The 18,650-nt window shown below is 40.1% G+C and overlaps 1 protein-coding gene across 3 annotated transcripts in view; it reads left to right on the top strand.

Annotated features, from left to right (window-relative positions):
- RUSC2 (RUN and SH3 domain containing 2) overlaps positions 1–18,650 on the top strand; it is a 65,814-nt gene that overhangs the window by 9,087 nt on the left and 38,077 nt on the right. The window contains exon 2 of one of the 3 annotated variants that reach the window (XM_042963280.1): positions 1,176–1,229. The exons of 1 other annotated variant lie outside the window; for it this stretch is intronic. The gene's annotated coding sequence lies outside the window, so the exon portion shown is untranslated. Of the gene's footprint in view, positions 1–1,175; positions 1,230–15,771; positions 15,922–18,650 lie in introns of all 3 variants that reach the window. One more of the 3 variants, XM_042963279.1, reaches the window with a different exon arrangement.

The raw sequence follows: 18,650 nt of genomic DNA on the forward strand, positions 1-18,650 counted from the left end.
TTGAGTTTGAGATCCCATCATCTTCAGTTGACCACCCACCAGTAGCCAATCATGATATGAGAGAAATATAACCAAAATGTGTTCTGTATACATATAAATTCCTATGTGAAACCAATAGCCTTAATTTAACAAGCTGCTTGGAACCAGGAATGAATTAGATCCCTGTTGCCCTTTAATCTAAGACCTGTGCTAATTTGTTTACCCTTTCAAGCCCAAAGCCAAGAAAATGTTTTCTAGCCATACTTTCTGGTTTATAGTATATAAAAAATTTTTGATTTTAGATTATTTTATAATAGTGTACATGCTTTAGGGGTGCCTGAGTGATTCAGTTGGTTAGGCTTCTGACTCTTGATTTTAGCTCAAGTCATGATCTTGTGGTTTGTGAGTTCAAGCCCCATGTCAGGCTCTGCACTCACAGCACGGAGCCTGCTTAGGATTCTCTCTCCCCGCACCCCCCCCCTCAATAAATAAATGAACTTAAAAAAAATTTTTTTATGTATATGCTTTAAAAATATATATGTTGAACATTGGAGAGCTCTGCCTTTCCTTCCCTTTGAGTACCCTTAGTCTGCCTAATTTCCTCTAGTCATGTGCTTTACTTCAGGTGCATAAAAATAACCTAGATCACCCTTGAAACTCTGATTCAGTAAGTCTAGTTTAGAGCCCAAGTAATTTGCCTTTCTAATACATTCCAGATAAAGCTCATTATGCCGACCCATTGACCACACTTTGAGTGGAACTAGCGTTAGATCCACACTCTAATCTCAGCCTCTTAATAATCAGTGGTTCTCAGAGTGAATCAATGTAAAGACTTTTTTTTGGAGGGTGCAGGGGGAGGGCCCATGTACAAGATCCAAGAATTGAAGGCGAATACTGCCACTGTCGAAGAGTGTTATTTGGGACATATCATTTCCACATTGGATTTTCTCCCTTTAGAGGTTAGGATTATAAATCTCTCATTCAAGATTAAAGGATTGTGGAGAATAGTTCTAAAGAAATCTACTAGCTGCATTACTAATGCTTTAAACCTAGAAAATATTTAAGCTTAAATATATTTTTATGGAGAAAGATGAAATGAAAGGTACTGTGACATTTTGCTTTTGAAACTTAAAGCAAAATCTTATTTTACTTAAAAATATTTTCTGAAATATATTTTGTCTTTTTTTCTAATATAGGTGAATATGCTCACTGTGGAGAATCTAAAAAATAAAGACAAGTATAATATGAAGGTATACTATTGAACGGTTCTTTTTTTTTTTTAACATTTTATTTATGAGAGAGAGAGAGAGAGCACATGCATGGTGATGAGTAGGAGAGGTGGAGGGGTGGGGGGTGGGGGGGGGAAACAGAGGACATGAAGCTGGCCCTGTGCTGACAGCTGAGAGACCTGTGTGAGCCTCAAACTCACAAATTGTGAGATCATGACCTGAGCTGAAGTTGGATGCTTAACCATTTGAACCACCCAGGCGCCCCTACCATTGAGTGGCTCTTGAAAGCCACATTTTTTTAACTGAGGTATAATTGACACACAACATTTATATTAGTTTCAGGTGTACAACATAATGATTCAATATTGGTATAAATTGCAAATGACCACCACAATAAGTCTAGTTAACATACATACACATACACAATACATAGTTACAAAAAATGTTTTTCTTGGGGTGCCTAGGTGGCTCAGTCAGTTGAGTGTCTGACTTTGGCTCAGGTCATGATCTCACAGTTTGTGGGTTTAAGCCCCACATTGGGCTCTGCACTGACAGCACAGAGCCTCCTTCAGATTCTTGGTTTCCCTCTCTCTCTCTCTCTGTCTCTGCCCCTCCCCAACACCTGCCTGCATATGTGCACCTGCCTCACTCTCTCAACAATAAACATTAAAAAAAAAAAAAAGGTTTTTTCTTGTGATGAGGATTTTGAAGATTTACTCTCTTAGCAACTTTTGAATATGCAATATAGTATTTTTTTAAGTTTATTTATTTTGAGAGAAAGCATGAGTGGTGGAGGGGCAGAGAGAGAGGGAGAGAGAGAATCCCAAGCAGGCTCTGTACTGTCAGCACAGAGCCTGACACAGGGCTCAATCTAATCATGAGATTATGACCTAAACTGAAATCAAGAGTCTGACACTTAACCTGCTGAACCACTCAGGCACCCCTGAATATGCAATATAGTATTAACTATAGTTGCTGTGCTATACATTACATCCTTGTGACTTATTTCTTTTATAACTGAAAGTTTGTACCTTTTGACTCCCTTCACCCATTTCTCCCACCAGGCAACCTTCCCCTCCCTCTGACAACCACCAATCTGTTCTCTGTACCTAAGAGCTTGTTTTTTTTTTGTTTTGTTTTGTTTAGATTTTGCATATAAATGAGATCATATGGTATTTGTCTTCCTCTGACTTATTTCACTTAACATAATGCCCACAGGCATCCATGTTGCAAATGGCAAAATTTCCCTGTTTCCAATGGCCGAATAATGAGGAACTGTATACATATGGTTCTGACTCAAATCCTTCCCTTGACCTACAAGAATATTTCTACTCCTCCTCTAAGCATCTACTCTTATGACCTCCTTTCTGAAATCTTTTCTAACTACCCCCTGAAAACTTGGGTATGATTTCTATGCTTCCATTGGCCTTGTCTAGGGCTCCATTATAACAGGTAACACCTAACCATAAACTCTGAATGCAGGAATAGTCTTTGAATCCAGGATCTCTTAAAGATTTAAAGAGATCCTGGTCTCATCCATTTTTTGAAGTTCTTTATATATTAAAAATGACTGGAATCCAAAGCAGGATTATTGTAATTTTGGTATATTTTAAATATTTACATAAACAAACTAATTTATTTTAATACAAAAATGACCGTAGGGGCACCTGGGTGGCTCAGTCGGTTGGGCGGCTGACTTGGGCTCAGGACATGATCTCACGGTCCATGAGTTTGAGCCCTGTGTCAGGCTCTGTGCTCACAGCTCGGAGCCTGGAACCTGCTTTGGATTCTGTGTCTCCCTCCCTGTCTGCCCCTCTCCCACTCATGCTCTGTCTCTCTCACTCTCAAAAATAAATAAACATTAAAAAAATTTTTTTAATGACTGTATGTAGGATAATAATCACGTGATCGTTTCAATAGATGAAGAAAAACCATTTGACAAGTCCATAATAAAAACACTCAGCAGGGGCACCTGAGTGGCTCATTCAGTTAAGCGTCCAACTTCAGCTCAGGTCATGATCTCATGACTCATGAGTTCGAGCCCTGCCTTGGGCTCTGTGCTAACAGCTCAGAGCCTGATGCCTGCTTCAGATTCTGTGTCTCCCTCTCTCTCTCTACCCCTCTCCTGCTCACGCTCTCTCTCTGTCTCAAAAGTAAATAAACATTTTAAAAAATTTTAAACACTCAGAAAACTAGAAATAGCAGAAAACTTCCTCAAGCAGATAAAGAGCATCTACAAAAAATCCCACAGCTAACATACTTCATGGAGAAAGACAACTAAAAACTTTCCTTATAAGGTCAGGAACAGGAGAAAGATATCTGTTCTTGCTACTTCTTTTCAATATTGTACCTGAAGTTCTAGCCAGAGCAATTAGGTAAGGAAAAGAAATAAAAGGTATCCAGATTGAAAAGAAAGAAGTAGAACTATTTCTGTTTGCAGATGACATTAACATGTACATAGAAAATCCTAAAGAATCCACAAAAAAACTATTGTAAATAATAAATGAGTTCAACAAGATTGTAAGATGAAAGATCAACGGGTATAGGGTTTCTTTTAGAGGTGGTGAAAATATTCCAAAATTAGATTGTGGTGATGGTTGCACAACCCTGTGAATACACTAAAAACCACTGAATTGTACATTTTTAAAAGGTAAGTTTTATGGTATGTTAATTATATGTCAATCAAGCTATTTTTTAATGACTACATATATAAATTAATTTGTATATAAGGATTAAAGGCTAAGTTTGAGGCCTTTTGTGAAAGTCAGGCTTGAGCCAAAGGTCTTCCTGTTCCTTAGGTGGTTTTCTGCTATATGTTCATGTGCCTAACACAATGTCTGACAGATAGTATAAGTTCAGTGAGTATTTGTATAATGAATGAATTATAGTAACCGAACTGACTTAAATTAGCCTAGTTCAGCAAATGTACATTACTGAGGTATTTTTGCTTTCATCAAAGATCCATGAATTTAGTTACATCCACAGAAATTCTAGCCTGGCCCCAGGATGAGTTTGGTTTTAGCCCTATAAAACAAGTTTTAGGGGTACTTGGGTGGCTCAGTCAGTTAAGCATCTGACTTTTGGTTTCAGCTCAGGTCAAGATCTCATGGTTTCATGAGTTTAAGCCCCACCTCGGGCTCTGTGCAGGCAGCATGGAGCCTGCTTGGGATTCTCTCTCCCTCTCACTCTCTGCCCCTCCCCCACTCACACTGTCTCTGTCTCTGTCTCTCTCAAAATTAATAAACTTAATAAAATAAAACAAGTTTTAAAGAAGACAAAATGGCTGGTAGACTAGATAAAGACCTTTTAAAAAGAAGATCTATTAATCAAGCTAAACATGAACTGAATCATAAGTAGGAGTTTTTAAAAATAAATAAGTGCAGAAAAACCTTGGTTTGCGAGCATAATTCATTCCAGAAACATACTTGTAATCCAGAGCACTTGTAAATCAAAGTGAATTTCCCCACAAGAAATAATGGAAACTCAGATGATTTGTTCCATAACCCAAAAATATTCACATAAAAATGGCTACAATACTGTAATATAATACAAAATAATAAATAAAATACAAAATATAAAGAAAAATAAACCAATTAACCTGTATTTACCTTTGAAAACCTTCATGGCTGGTATGAGGGAGACAAGAGTTATTTAGGGTTATTGTGAAGGACGACTTTCACTATCACTAACAGAATCAATGCTATCTATTGGCTCAATGGAATCTTTTTTCTTTTCGTGCAACTTTAACAAGGAACCTATCCAATGACACTTGCTTTTGCCTCCTTTTGAGGATTTCACAGAAACGTGACATTGCATTGTTGTTAAATTCATCACTTGCAGTGCTACAGCCTTATTTGGGTGGTGCTTTTCTACAAAAGTTTGCACTTGTTTCCCACATTTTACACATCTCCCTAATATCATTTGAAGTGAGGGATTCCTCTGCCTTTTTCTCTTCCTCCTCTGCAGACGAGATGCAGACATAGAGTTCTTATAAAATCTTGTAATTGGGGCCACTCTCATACCTTGTTCATACTTCGAAGATTTCCTTTTTAACTTCCACTGTAATCATCTCCTTCTTCTTAACCACCTTTCTTTTCAACATTTTTCTGCATGGGGGCCATTATATACACTCGCATGGATGTTGACTATAGTATAGTATTAATCAACTCTTGTCATATACTATATTTCATGTAACTGGCAATCAGGCAGCAGGCAGCCTGACCGAGAATGAAGCAAAGCATTCCTAAGCTTACTCTTGAATGGAAAAGCAAAGGACTGTCCATAGGTGCTTTGAAGTGACAAAAAATACAGTAGTGCCGTTGTGGGCACCTGCTTACATTCTGAAAAATCACTGATTTCTGCTAAACACCACGGTCTGAGAGTGAGCATCCAAGCATGGGAGACAATTACCCACAATCCCGCAGAGAGGGAGAGAGAGAAGAATCATTGGCTCAGTTGCGATCCTGTGACATGTGGCGTCATGTACTACTCTTATTGCGAGACATCACTCGTTTATCAAGTTAAAATGTATTAGAAATGTTTGCTCGTCTTACAGAACACTTGCAGAACAAGTTACTCAAAATCCAAGGTTTTACTGTATATAATAACAATTTAAAAATAAAACAATAATAATAAAATAAATTTAAATCACCTGTAATTCCATCTGCCTATCCTTTCTGTTTATGTGCATATATAAAGTTTGTAGGAATATAATTATAGCATTAAAATTATTTTGTATTCCACTTCCTTTTAACATTATTTCATAAGCATTTTCCCATGTTGCTATTTAGACTTTATGGTTTATGGCTTAGTGTATTCCATTCACTTGTTAAAGTACCCTCAATGGTAGCCCTTTAACTTAATTAAAACTTAATTCACATTATAATCATTCTTTTAAAAATATATTCATCTAGGATTCCTGGGTGGCTTAGTCAGTTAAGCCTCCAACTGTTGATTTCGGCTCAGGTCATGATCTCATGGTTCGTGGAATTGAGCCCTGCTTTGGGCTCTGCTCTGACAGAGTGGAGCCTGCTTGGGATTCTTTGTCTCCCTCTCTCTCTCTCACCTTCCTCTGCTTGCACAAGCATGTGCAAATGCTTGCTCTCTATCTCAGAATAAATAAACACTAAAGAAAATAAAACATTGTTAAAAATATATTCATCTAGGGACACCTGGGTGGCTCAGTCAGTTGAGTGTCCGATTCTGGATTTCAGCTCAGGTCATGACCTCACGATTTGTGAGTTCAAGCTCTGCACTGTCAGTGTGGAGCCTGCTTGGGATTCTCTCTCTCTCTCTCTCTCTCTCTCTCTCTCTCTCTCTCTCTCTCTCCTTCTATCTGCCCCTCCTGTGCTCGCTCTGTCTCTCTCTCTCTCTCTCAAAATAAATAAGTAAACTTTAAAAAATAAAATAAAAATGTATTCATCTCATAAAACCCTAACCCTAAAAGAACATAATCCCTCATCTTCCCTGTCTGTACTCAAATAGTTACGCATTGCTGGAGAAAATTGTACAGCCCAGCATATTTAGTACCACTTGAAATTCATCATCACCAGATTTATGTTGGCCATCAATCTTACTATATTTTTCTAACAAAGTTGTTCCTCCACTCTTTATAACAAATATTTTATACTTTCATTGCCTTCTGCCCTCCTTTTTTCCCTCCATGCACTCTGTTGATGATTATTACTCATGCACTTCAGAAAGAAAAAAGTCATAAAACATGAACTCTCTCACTTTCTACTACCAACCTGCAAATGTATCTACAGACATCCTCTCTTTACTAGTTGGAATGGAGGAAATATCCCAGCTCCCAACAAAGGCTAATCCCTCCCTGGTGCACTGGATTGCATTTCCTCCTACATTATCTTTTCAGCCATGGTAGAACCCTGAAATATTTGCAATTGGTTGCCTGCCCGACAACTACTTTCCCATTGAAACCAAACAGAGTTTATTTAGGAGAGTTTATCCACCTTCCTCCCCGTTGGCGTCTGAATATTAACATATCTGGATGTAATGGTTGCGATGGTAATAGCCATCCTGTCACCTAATAGAAAGTCTGAGTGACACGCTGAGGGTCTGAATTAACTCTCCCCTCAGAATTCTATCTTTGGTCTCCTTGATATGTATGGCTAATAAACTTCTGTTGATTAAGCTGTTTTGAGATTGTTTTTTATATCCATACAGCAGAGTATCATACCTAAATGATATGCATTTTAAGCTACCCCAAGTAAATCCAGAGTAAAAACACTGTGATTGCTATACAAATGGAACTTCAGAACAAGTCCCTAATGCCATCCCATTCCTACCCACCCCTTCTGATGTGTTTGCTGATCCCAAATTCAACCTGTATAGAAATTCTGGAGCTACTACTGCTTCTCAGGATGTTACTTATCATTTAATCCCTCTCTTTTCTAAATCTTCAACATTGGTGGGAAGGAAGTTAGGAAAGGAAAGGAGAGGGGAGGGGAGGAAAAAGGGGAGGAAGGAAGGGAGGGAGGGAAGAAGGAATACAGGTACATTGTCCAGAACTGAAGAACATGAGTCTCCATTGAAAGGGCCCACTGTGTGCCCAATACAGCAAATAGAAATAACCTACCCAAGGGTACCTCATTGTCAAAATTTGGATCACTGGACATATGGAGAAATTTCAAAATTCTTTTAAAAAAAGGATTATGTATAAATATCGGGAATCAGAATGGCATTGGACTGAACAATAATGGAATCGAATTAGCAAGCAATGGAGCAATGCTTTCAAATTTCTGAGAAGAATTTACTGGTAGCCTAGGATTTTATGCACAGCCAAACTATCATCTGTCTCAGAAATAGTCTCAATTCCTGCCCCTTGGGAACCTTTGCCCAAAGATTGAGTTGATAGCCCTTGAAAATGGTGTTGAAGGAGAGCCTAGAATTATAGCAATAGTTGTAGGAATTAGAAGAGAGTATAGCCTAGAAAGACTTTTCTAAAACAGAAGCTATAGGACTTGGGGAGTGTCACATGGTGCACATGTCTGGAACTAATTAGACCTTTCAAAAAGAATCTTGTCAGCCCGGGAGCTTATGTGGAGGACTTGCTTTCACCATGTTTGACTGACATTGAACGATTTAGGTAGTCAAGAGCCTGAATTCACTGTGTTCACTGGATGGGAAATTCTTGATTCACAGATAAGTTGCAAACTTACTCTAACCTTTTCTTTATATTCCTATGAGATGTTTTCTGGGGCAGAGCCACTTTACAACTTACAGAGGATAAAGAACAGAGCCATGAAGAAAGGTTAAATAATTTGAGGTGGTGTGCCTATTGAAAAGAAAAACATGGGTATGATAGTGACAAGGTTCCCTGTTGTAAGTTGAACAGTAGTGCAGTCTTGAAAAGGCAATAGGATGTTCAAGAAAAGAAGAAATTCCTGATTCACACTTATTATAGTTACCATTCACCAAGCCCTTACTAGATACCAGTCACTGCACTAGATGTTTTCTGTATCTTCTAACTCCCACTACCATCCTGTAAGAGAGGTATTATTATCCCCATTTTACAGCTGAAGAAACTCAGGCTGAGAGGGATCAAATAACTTGCCCTGTGCTACAGAATTCATCCTTAAGAGCAGAATTACATACCAACCTTTTCGTAACTGTACGTTATACCAGGTACCAGGTCTGTTTTTGTCACGTAATACAGTATCAGGCATTTCATAGGTATTCAGTTAATATTGACTGATTAGTCCTTGTGCAAGACTTTGGCATCTGAGGTTCTTCAGGCCACAAATTCCTCCATAAAGTAGGAAAGGAAGCCCTTCCAGAGCTTTGTTGGTGTGCTTCTAGGTCAGGCTATTAGATTTCCCAGGCCCAGCATCCTTTGAGTGAGCCCCAAAGGCTTGATTCGATTTGGGCTCTGGTTTTGGCAGTGGGGCTTGTCCTTGTTCTGAGATTTTAACTATAAATTGGATCAGACTGTTTCTACAACTCAGTGGGTCCACCCCTGAGGGGCAATGGGAGTTCAGTTACTACTTTCTCTGATGGAACTTCCCCATCCCTACACAGAGATGTCTCCAGTATAGGTTGGCCAGGCAGGAAATTCCAAACCCTTTTCCTGAAACTCTAAATAGCTTGAGGAATCTCTCTCCAGCTAGAGTTGGAAAGGCTCCCAGCAAAGAGCTGGGTCTTACGTAACTTTATAGACTGCCCATTTTTAGGAAAAAACAAACTGTTCCTCAGCTAGTGCTGGACTCTTTGAGACACATCCTGCATTCTTTGCTGAATGCTCAGCAGCCCCACTGGAAGCAGCTCATAGGACAGAGTTGAAGACCAGTGAGGTTAAGTGGGGAGAGATGAAGAAAAGGGGGTGGAGGGGTGCAGTCTGTCATTCTGGCTGGAACACGCTGTTCTGGTTCTCATGGTTCAGCTCCCACTAGCAATAGAGGGAGTGCGGTGAGTGTGAAGGGAACTCCAGGAGAGGAATTATACCCAGGCATATTTGCCCTGCTCATTCCAGAAGCCAACCACTGTACTCGGGTGATCCTCTCAGCACCCCACACCCCAGCAAGAAAAACTAGAACTAGTGTGTAAATAGGTCCACTGCTGTAATGAACCAAATTCTACTCTGGAAAAAGAAATGTTTCCAGTTTAGTTTGGTGAAGATTCAGTTCTTCCTTAGTTCATTTCAGTGAACATTTTAAGATATGTGCCAGGCTCTAGACTAGGGTAAATAACTACTGAGATGAATAAGACAGCCCCTGTCCTTAATATGCAACCAAGGAAGAAAGAGAAAATGTATATAATAGTTATAATACACTTATTTGCTTTATAGTTCTTTGTACTTCATGTCATTCTTGTGTTCTTAACTCTTATAAAGGTAACCATCAGGTTTATGTCCATCTGTGAATGAATGGCCTAGCTAATTCAAGGTAAAAATACAAGAAAATTTCCCCTCTTCAGACGTGACCGGTTATTTTACCAAATTATTAATGAAATTGGCAGGCACAAGTTTTAAGAATATTCTTCCCTTAACTGTCTTTATTTCCATAATTTTCTCAAGCTACTATAAGGCATTTAGAACTTTGAATATAACTTGAATCTTTACTATGACAGATAGCCTGCTCAATCAGTTATAATTTGCCCTAGAGCATGCCTGTAGCTTTTGCTTCTTCCCTGAAATAGGTGTTAGGCACTTAATAAGTACTTGTTTCCCCAGTACAGGTGTCTGTTCTCTTTGGGGTTGTAAATGGGTGGTCCCTCATGTCTCCTATGATGATTTGGTCGATGAGGCCCAGACCTTCCAGCCTATAAGGATCCTAGTTGCCTAAAAGAATCCATCAGCCCAATTACTGCCAGAAAACTCAAAATACAGATAAAGAACTAAATATGTACACATTTTTACAAATAAAAATGGGATCATGCCATGAATTATACCTTATAAATTATTTTTTAAAAACTGTATCATGGACATAGTTTCATCTCAACATCTATTCTAAAATAATATTTTTAATGTTATCTAGAGTAATTCAATGCTACCTCATAATTTAATTAATGAGAGAGCATTTAGAATTTTTTTTTAATTTTGCTTCTATAAATGGTGCTTCAGTGAACATCCTTATGTATATATCTTATGTACTTTTATCATGTTATTTATTTTAAATTTATTTCCTGGAAGTAGACTAAAGACAATACTTATTTTAAACTCTGATGCATGTTGTTTAGTTGCCTCTTGAAAATTTCATTCACTCATTCAAAAAGATTTATGTGTGCCAGATTCTGCCCTAGTTTCTGGGGATAGACTAGTAGTAGTAATGGACAAGATTCCTATCCCATGGAGCTTGCCTATCTAGCATTGCAAGCTAAATAAACAACTAAAACACAGTACAGAGAAGTTCAAGGTGCTTGGGGAGCATATATCCAAGGCATGTAATGTGATCTAGGGAAGGCCATTGTATGTGAGATGTTTCAGCTAAAAACCTGAAGGATGATTAAGAGTTGGCCAGACAAATGGAGGGGCCATATTCCAGTCAGTAGAGAGGTAATCGTATAACAAACTACAGGGCAAGGTAGGATTGGCAAAAGATGAGACCAGAAAGGTAAGTCATGAAAGGCAGGGTACAGAGTTTGGATTTTATGGAAAATCTTTGAAGGGTTTTTAAGCAAAAGGGTGATGTAAATAGTTTTCATTTTCAAAGGATGGTGCTGGGAAGGGAGATCAGTTTAGAGGCTGATGTCGTAGTTCAGACACGTGATACATATAGCTTGGTTGTGGGTAGTAGCATTGGGGGTAGAGATGGGTAGATAGAATTAATGAGACTTGGTGGTTATTGGACTGTGGTTGGATGTATAAAGTGGAAATAGATAGAAGTAACAGAAACCCAAAACTGAGGACTTAAATACTTTCCTGGGCTGGTCTGGGCAGCCCCACAGTCTAAATGAGAGATTCAGAACCCTTCTGGTTTTTTGCTCTGATATATTTAAGCCATGTTGGTTCAAGATGGCTACTGTAGTTCTAGCCATCATGCCTACCTTCCTAGCATCAAGATGGAGGAAGGGAGGACGAAGGAGGCACCGTGTTCATCACAAACAGATAACCCAGAATTCTCACAGCACTTTTACCACAAGTTAGCCCAATGGTCACTCCTACCTCCATTAGTTGGAAAGCATTGTACCCACCTGAGTATCAGGAAGATTCTGTGAATTTGAAAGAGAAAGGGAGAATGGATATTTGATTGGTAACTAACAATCCAGGCCTGGGAAGGTGGCGTACTACAATTCAACTCAGCCAAATTGATTACAAGGTAACATTGATTACACAAAGATATATATACACACACACACACACACACACACACATATATATATACATACATATATACACATACACGTGTGTGTGTGTGTGTGTGTGTATATATATATATATATATATATATATATATATATACACACACATATACCACTATTGAAAAGAGACTTATTTGGCAACTAGACAAAGATTTAATACATTAAAATTCTGTTTATTCTTGTTGAAGAATAAACAAGTGTTCGCTCAGATAAGGCCCCAGCTTAAATGTGAATATAGCTGTATTGATTTGACCTGAATTGCTATCACACAAAATTGTCATGCTTATGATTTTAAGCACCTTGTCATTCATTAATATTCAGACTATTGAAAAGAACAAACTGGGGCATCTGGCTGGCTCCATAGGAGGAGCATGTGACTCTTGGTCTCCAGGTCATGAGTTCAAGCCCCTTATTGGGTATAGAGATTACTTAAATAAATTAATTTTAAAAAGGGGGGGTGAGAACAGACCAACAAATTGCTGCTATTAAAACAAAATCTGAACAAGATCCAAATGAAGACATTTGCTTATTGTTCTTCTCCACCAAGAATACTAGTAATGTATTACAATGGAAAAAGCAAGAGCTTTGGAGTGAGTCAGACAAGAGTTCCAAGCCCAGCTCCCCTACCTTCTAGCTCTGTGATCTTAGATAGAGCAAAACCCTCAGTTTCCTTAATTAACTGCAGAATAGGGATGATAATCTCTACTTTGAAGGCTCATTGTAAAGATTAGATAGAAGTTTTAGTCTTTAGCTGTAAGACATTTATGTCTTTCTAATCCATGGTATGTGAGAGGTATAACTCCAACTACTCCTGACCCTGTGCACATTGTTCTTAAGTTGTTTCTGTAGCAGTTTGATCCAGTTTATAAAACATGTAACTTTTGTGACAGAGCCTAGATTCACAGTCAGCCCTAAATCTTTGCTCAAAATGAGCTCATCCCTACCCCCACGCCTCTCATCCATATTTACCGTGTCCAAACCCATCTGACTGTTGATAGTTTCCTTGCTATCCACAACCATACCACATATAGAAGTGGGAGGGATGGGGAGGAGAGAGGGACTTGGGACCAGAGCCAATTCAAGTGTGAGTTTGGAAACTGGGGGGGGGGGGGAAGGGGCCTTGTAGAGAGGTGTGGCATAGTATTATTAAGCAGAAATAGAAAGACAAAGACTGTTTATAGCTCAGTCTGCACTCCAGAGTGATAATGCAGTAAGCTAAATTCCACAGATGTTTTTTTAAGTGCTTTATATGAGGGGAATTAGCCTGTCTGGTTAGCTCCAATACAAATAACGTTAAAATTCTTCCTTCACATTCCTCAGTGGCTCCTTAGAGGGGAGCTGCCTCTGAAATATATGCATCAGCCCCACAGGAAGAGGAATGAGGATCTCTAGGCCGGCCCAGCAGAGCCAGAATTCTGAGATGCAGACCTTGAATAAGAGGGGCCTTTAAAGTCTAGAGTCAGCAAATTATGGCCCACAAACTGAAAATGGTTTTCACAATTGTAAAGAGTTATATTAAAAAAAAATACACCTACACACACACATGGCCCATGAAGCCTAAATATTTCCTATTTGTCCCTTTACATATTTACAGATAGAGTTTGCTACAAGGAGAGTGGGTCTCACCAGAAGCTGCAGGATGTCAGAACATCTGTTTTGAATCCCAGTGTAGGCACTTGCAGAAAAAGAAGTGTCAGCATCAATGAAGAATAGATTTCTGTTTCTCCTCTCCATGAGCTCTGGAGACCTGGCAAACTAACCCCATAGCGAGGGATTGCTGGGCTAGAAGGCTTGTGTTGGGTTTAGAACACAGTGTTGCCTTTGTTCTAACTGAGCAATGGAATACATCCTTTCATTAATGTTGCTTTCTCAGGCCTTTAGGCTAAATCCAGTTGGTAAGTACTGCCGCTAAATGTTGTATCAATGAGATACAAGCCTCCGATCAGTGTCCTGGGCTCAGGCGTTGGGGAGAAGTAGGTTTGTGGATGGAGCAAGTGGGTGAGTGGAGGTGTTTCTTTCTGCTTGCATGTTTTTACTTACTCTTTTACACATTAGTGGAAACTAATACCTTATGTCTAGGTAAGCAGATTCCTAACTATTTCGACTGTTCCTCAAACCAGAAGTGGGGATTATAAACCTGAAGGAAAGGAACTGCTCTTCCCAACATGGCTTCCATGACCTGTAAGGAAAACCTAAAAGGCCAGGGCTCCACACCTATATGTATGAATGACAGTTATATTTCTAAAATACTTTGGTCCAAAGAATTTATAGCATTTACATTTGTTGCTACTTATTTTAATTTTTCGAATATTTTTCCTTGCCACAACACCAGAAGATAGATACAGTTAGCCCCTTTACCTTTGAGAGGACAAGAACCCTGCCCCTAGATGACCCAGCAAGTCAGAGAAAAAGCCAAGAATGAAAGCAGTGTTCCCGTCCTTGGGCATCCTGCCACTAATCCTAGGCATGGGTAGCTTCCAAATGGAGCTGAGATCAAACCCCATATCTCTAGTGATCAAATCTGGTTGTTTCTGAGGCTGCATTGTTGTTCTGATGACCAGGTAGATAAGCCTTGAAAGACAGGGGGGGAAATGTATTGAATGAGGGGTTCACCAGCCTACCTTCTTGCCAGCTCTCTAGCTCCTCAAGATAATGATATGTCGTGTCACTGACGACGGTTATGAGTCAGCCACAGGCAGGAAGATGATGGAGTCACTGTTACCGTGAGCTTGGCTGATTGGCTGCTTTCTTTGCACTTCAGCATTCCTACCTAATGTGTGGTACATTTTTGTCATTCCACAGCAGTCTGCTGTGCACACGGCCCCTTAGTAGGTTATTTACATCATCTGTCCAGCTGTCAACCTTTTCACATCCCTGTCTGCCTAATAGAACAAGATGAATCTGTGTTAGGAGCTGCCTTTCAGGGAGATGAGTGGGATATCTATCCACAGAGTTCTAGATACTGTAGTCAAAGTGCAAGATCCCTGGGACCCCAATCTATAGGCCCTGAGGGATAAAGAAGTTTTCAGGAAAGATTTTCTGGGCACTGGCTCTAGGCCAGAAAGATGAGGGCTGGTTTCTTGGTGTTTCTATCCTGTTGTGTTATGTCTAGGAAGAGCTTTGGCCAAATAAATTTTCAAGGGACTTGATCTACCTGCTAAAGACACTATGCAAATCAATTAAGGACGAGCCTAACCATATTTTGTTTTAGATATCTTTGTCTTGTAATGTCAGCACTCACTGCGCTAATCTGGAACTTGTGATTGATAAGGCCAAGCTTCTGGTTAGCTGAGAGAAGTCTTTTCTTGATCTTTGTCATTATTCAGATCATTTCAGTGCAGCCTGTTTGTATGTGTATGTATGTGTACACCCTTCCAAAACAGTGTATTAGGTCTCTTGTCCAGGGCCTACCTGACTCTGGAGAATGCTATAAAGAACAGCTCTCAACTGAAATTCTCCTGGTCCCAGAGATTTGGGACCAGACAGCTGGACACATGACAGGTCTGTTTGTTCCCTTTCCCCTTCCCTGTCCCCTGTGAATTCTGAACTGTTTTCAACAAGGCTCGCTTCCCTCAGAATCCAACTTAGCATCCTGGAGAAGCCTGAGGCCACTCTTATAGCAGGAAGCTGTCCTAGATTTGGGCAGTAACCAGTAGAACTTGATACTGACGCCAGAGTGTAAAAATAAACACCTCCTACAGTGCTGTCTTAATCCATTGGCATCAGAGTTGCTATTATTAACCCATAGGCCTCATATGCAGCTGTGATGGGCAGACAACAGCCTGGACAGACCTATCCTCCCAGCCTGGGATCAGACTGTTTCTTTCCTACATCTACTGGGATCTGATCTGGGGCCCCTGGAGAAGCACCATCAGTCTGGGAGCATGCCCCACAACAGGTAATACTAGAGATGGAATAGTATCTTTGGTTTAGGAGAGCCTTAGGCTCCCAGGGCCAGACTGCCAGTCCAGAGTATAATCAGCACAGGCTGACTGATTCAGTTCTAATGCAGTGGAGGGGAAAAAAAACAACATAACTCTTTCCATTTCCTTTCAATATTTTAAAGAGGTTTTGCCTACCAGTTCCCTAGACCTGGAGCCTTTAGATTTTCTGGAAAATTGGGAAAGAAGAGAAGAAAGGTTCCATTGATCATCTGCCAAAAATATAATAATAATAATGACCATGACTGAGCACATATCTTGTGTCAGGCGCTTTACATGCAATATCTTATTTAATTCTACCTCAAGCCTTTGAAGGAAGATATGACAGTTTTACAAATGAGGAAGCCGAAGTTTGGTGAAGTTGAGTAACTTCCCAAAGTCCACAGCTAGCAAGTAGTGTGTCACATTTGAATCCAGAACTGTCAACACCAAAATCCATGCTCTGAATCATTACAGAACTGAGGCTCCTGAATACTCAGGACTCAGGCCAGACCTTAGCCACCTGCTTTAGACATTTTTTTAAGTATACATCAATTTATTTTCATCTTAGTCTTATAACTAAAGCAAATACAGTATCTGGTACAGAGAAATGGTCTTTGCTGCCACCTGCTATTGAAGCAGTCCTGGTGCTCTTACCAAGCATGGTAAGCTGGACTGAAGAGACTATTTTCTAAAGTCTATCAGAAGGTAAGTCACCTCTGGGAAAAGGCTTTGAGTCTCATGGAGAATTCTCAGAAACTAGGACCCCTCTGCTGAGAAAAAGGCCAGACTGGAGCCTGGTTCCCTAGGGGAGCAATGCTTTGATGGCTTCTAGCAGTCATGCTGAGGGAGGCGTGTGCTTGGATGATAATATTTCCTTGAAGGGCAGCTAGACTTCTGTCTCTTCTTTCTCCTATCTCCCCCACCCTTTCTCCACAACTGGCTTGTGTAATTCAATCTAGATTCTTCTCATAGTCTACTTCACTGTGCACTTGTGGCCTTTTATTTACAGCTTTTGATAGACTGATAGGATAGCAGCTTACCAGCCTGCGTGCCTCAGTCCACTGCCTTGGGGGAGGGGAAGCGGAGAACACTCTGGCCTTGTTTCCTGGAGCCTAGGGGCCAAAAGGAACAGCTAAAGAAAAAACAAGGGGTTGACCACATTGGGCCTTTTTTGTCCCAGCCAACTTGCTGCTGCAAATACACACTTGAGAGCTGTCCTCCTAACAGAGCACCCCGAGCTGGGCCTAGGACTACCCACATCTGGCACACTGTCTCTGGTCTTGGTGGTTTACTCCTCCCTTTGCTGCTCACCTACACCCAGAATTGGAAGGCTTAATCTCTCCATCTTCCTCCTCCATACCCTCAGCTGAAGAACTTGGTCTGTCAAGGTAGGAGCTAAATCTTTCCTAATTCTCTATAGTTGTCTTCTCTCTCTCCAACCTACATCTTCTAAAGAGATAGGATTTATAGCAAATTCTCAATCTCTGGAGACTTCTAACTGTAGCAATTAGAAGCCAAGCACCTGGAAGTGTGGGTGTGCATGTGTGTCTGTGTATTTTTGTTGAAAGGCAAGAAGATGGTGAGTGGAAGGATGTTAACTAGCACTCTGCATAGGAACCTTTCCTTGGGCTCCAGGTTTTAATTTGGCTTCATTTGTAATTAGAGCTTAAAGGAACCTTAAGAGGTCATGTGATTCAGCCTGCTGCCTCCAAACAGGTGCTATGAGTTGAACTAAGGAAGGAATCAAATAGTTGACCTACTAGAGAAAGCTATACTCTTGATGGCTGAATGAGTAGAAAAGAAGAATTTTTTTTTACTAGGTATAATCTCTTTTGAGCAGAGAAAGACTCTGGGACAACTAGGTTTATTATTACCGGATTTGTAAGGAATGAAGGAAAGCAACCCTTTATAGTTCAGTGAGGGTCAGTGGCTTCTAGTTTATTCTTTTCCTAGCTATAATACCCAGTGCTACAATCTCCATTCATTGAATTGGAGCCTTGGGAGCTTCAGGTACAGCTGAGCCTGAGAGGTGAAGGCTTAGGCTTATTAGGGGTTCCACCAGGTTCCACCTGGATATTCTGTCAGCTACTTTGATTACATTAAATAAAGATGCCTGCATATTTCCAGGTCACAAGGGAAGACAGACTTGAGGAAAAGAAGATCTACCCATACCAGGTAGTCCTAGGAAAGAGCCCATTCTACTTCAGAGCCACGCCTTTTGTATAGTGTTTGTATTTGACTTTAGGGAGTGCACTTTGAGCTGAACCTTTCTGTGACATATTTGAGAAGCTGAAAGCAAAGCAAAGCTCTGTGCTTAGAAAGAGGATTCTATATTAGGGAGTCCTCGTAAGGAAGCAGTTGGGTGTGTCTGGGACAACCCTTCAGGCCTCTTCCAACACACTCCCAGCATGCTAGCTGGTCTCATTTGGAATCCAAAATAACATAATATCAGTTCAGAGCAGTGGCCTCCTCAGTTAGGAGCAGCTACATGTAACCAGGAGGAAAGACAGATGAGCTCTGGGTATTATTGGCTGCTATTTCATTTGTGGAATTGGACTCCTGATGCCATAGCCAGGTGCTCTTAAGCATCTAACATTCTGTTTATTCTTTCCTTGTAACTCCATGCAGACACCCTTGGGTATCACTATTACCACCAGTTCTTCAATCTCCAAATTCTTTCAGCATCTCTCACACATTTCAAAGA

Source organism: Panthera tigris, chromosome D4 (assembly GCF_018350195.1).
Source record: "Panthera tigris isolate Pti1 chromosome D4, P.tigris_Pti1_mat1.1, whole genome shotgun sequence".
Classification (NCBI taxonomy): domain Eukaryota; kingdom Metazoa; phylum Chordata; class Mammalia; order Carnivora; family Felidae; genus Panthera; species Panthera tigris.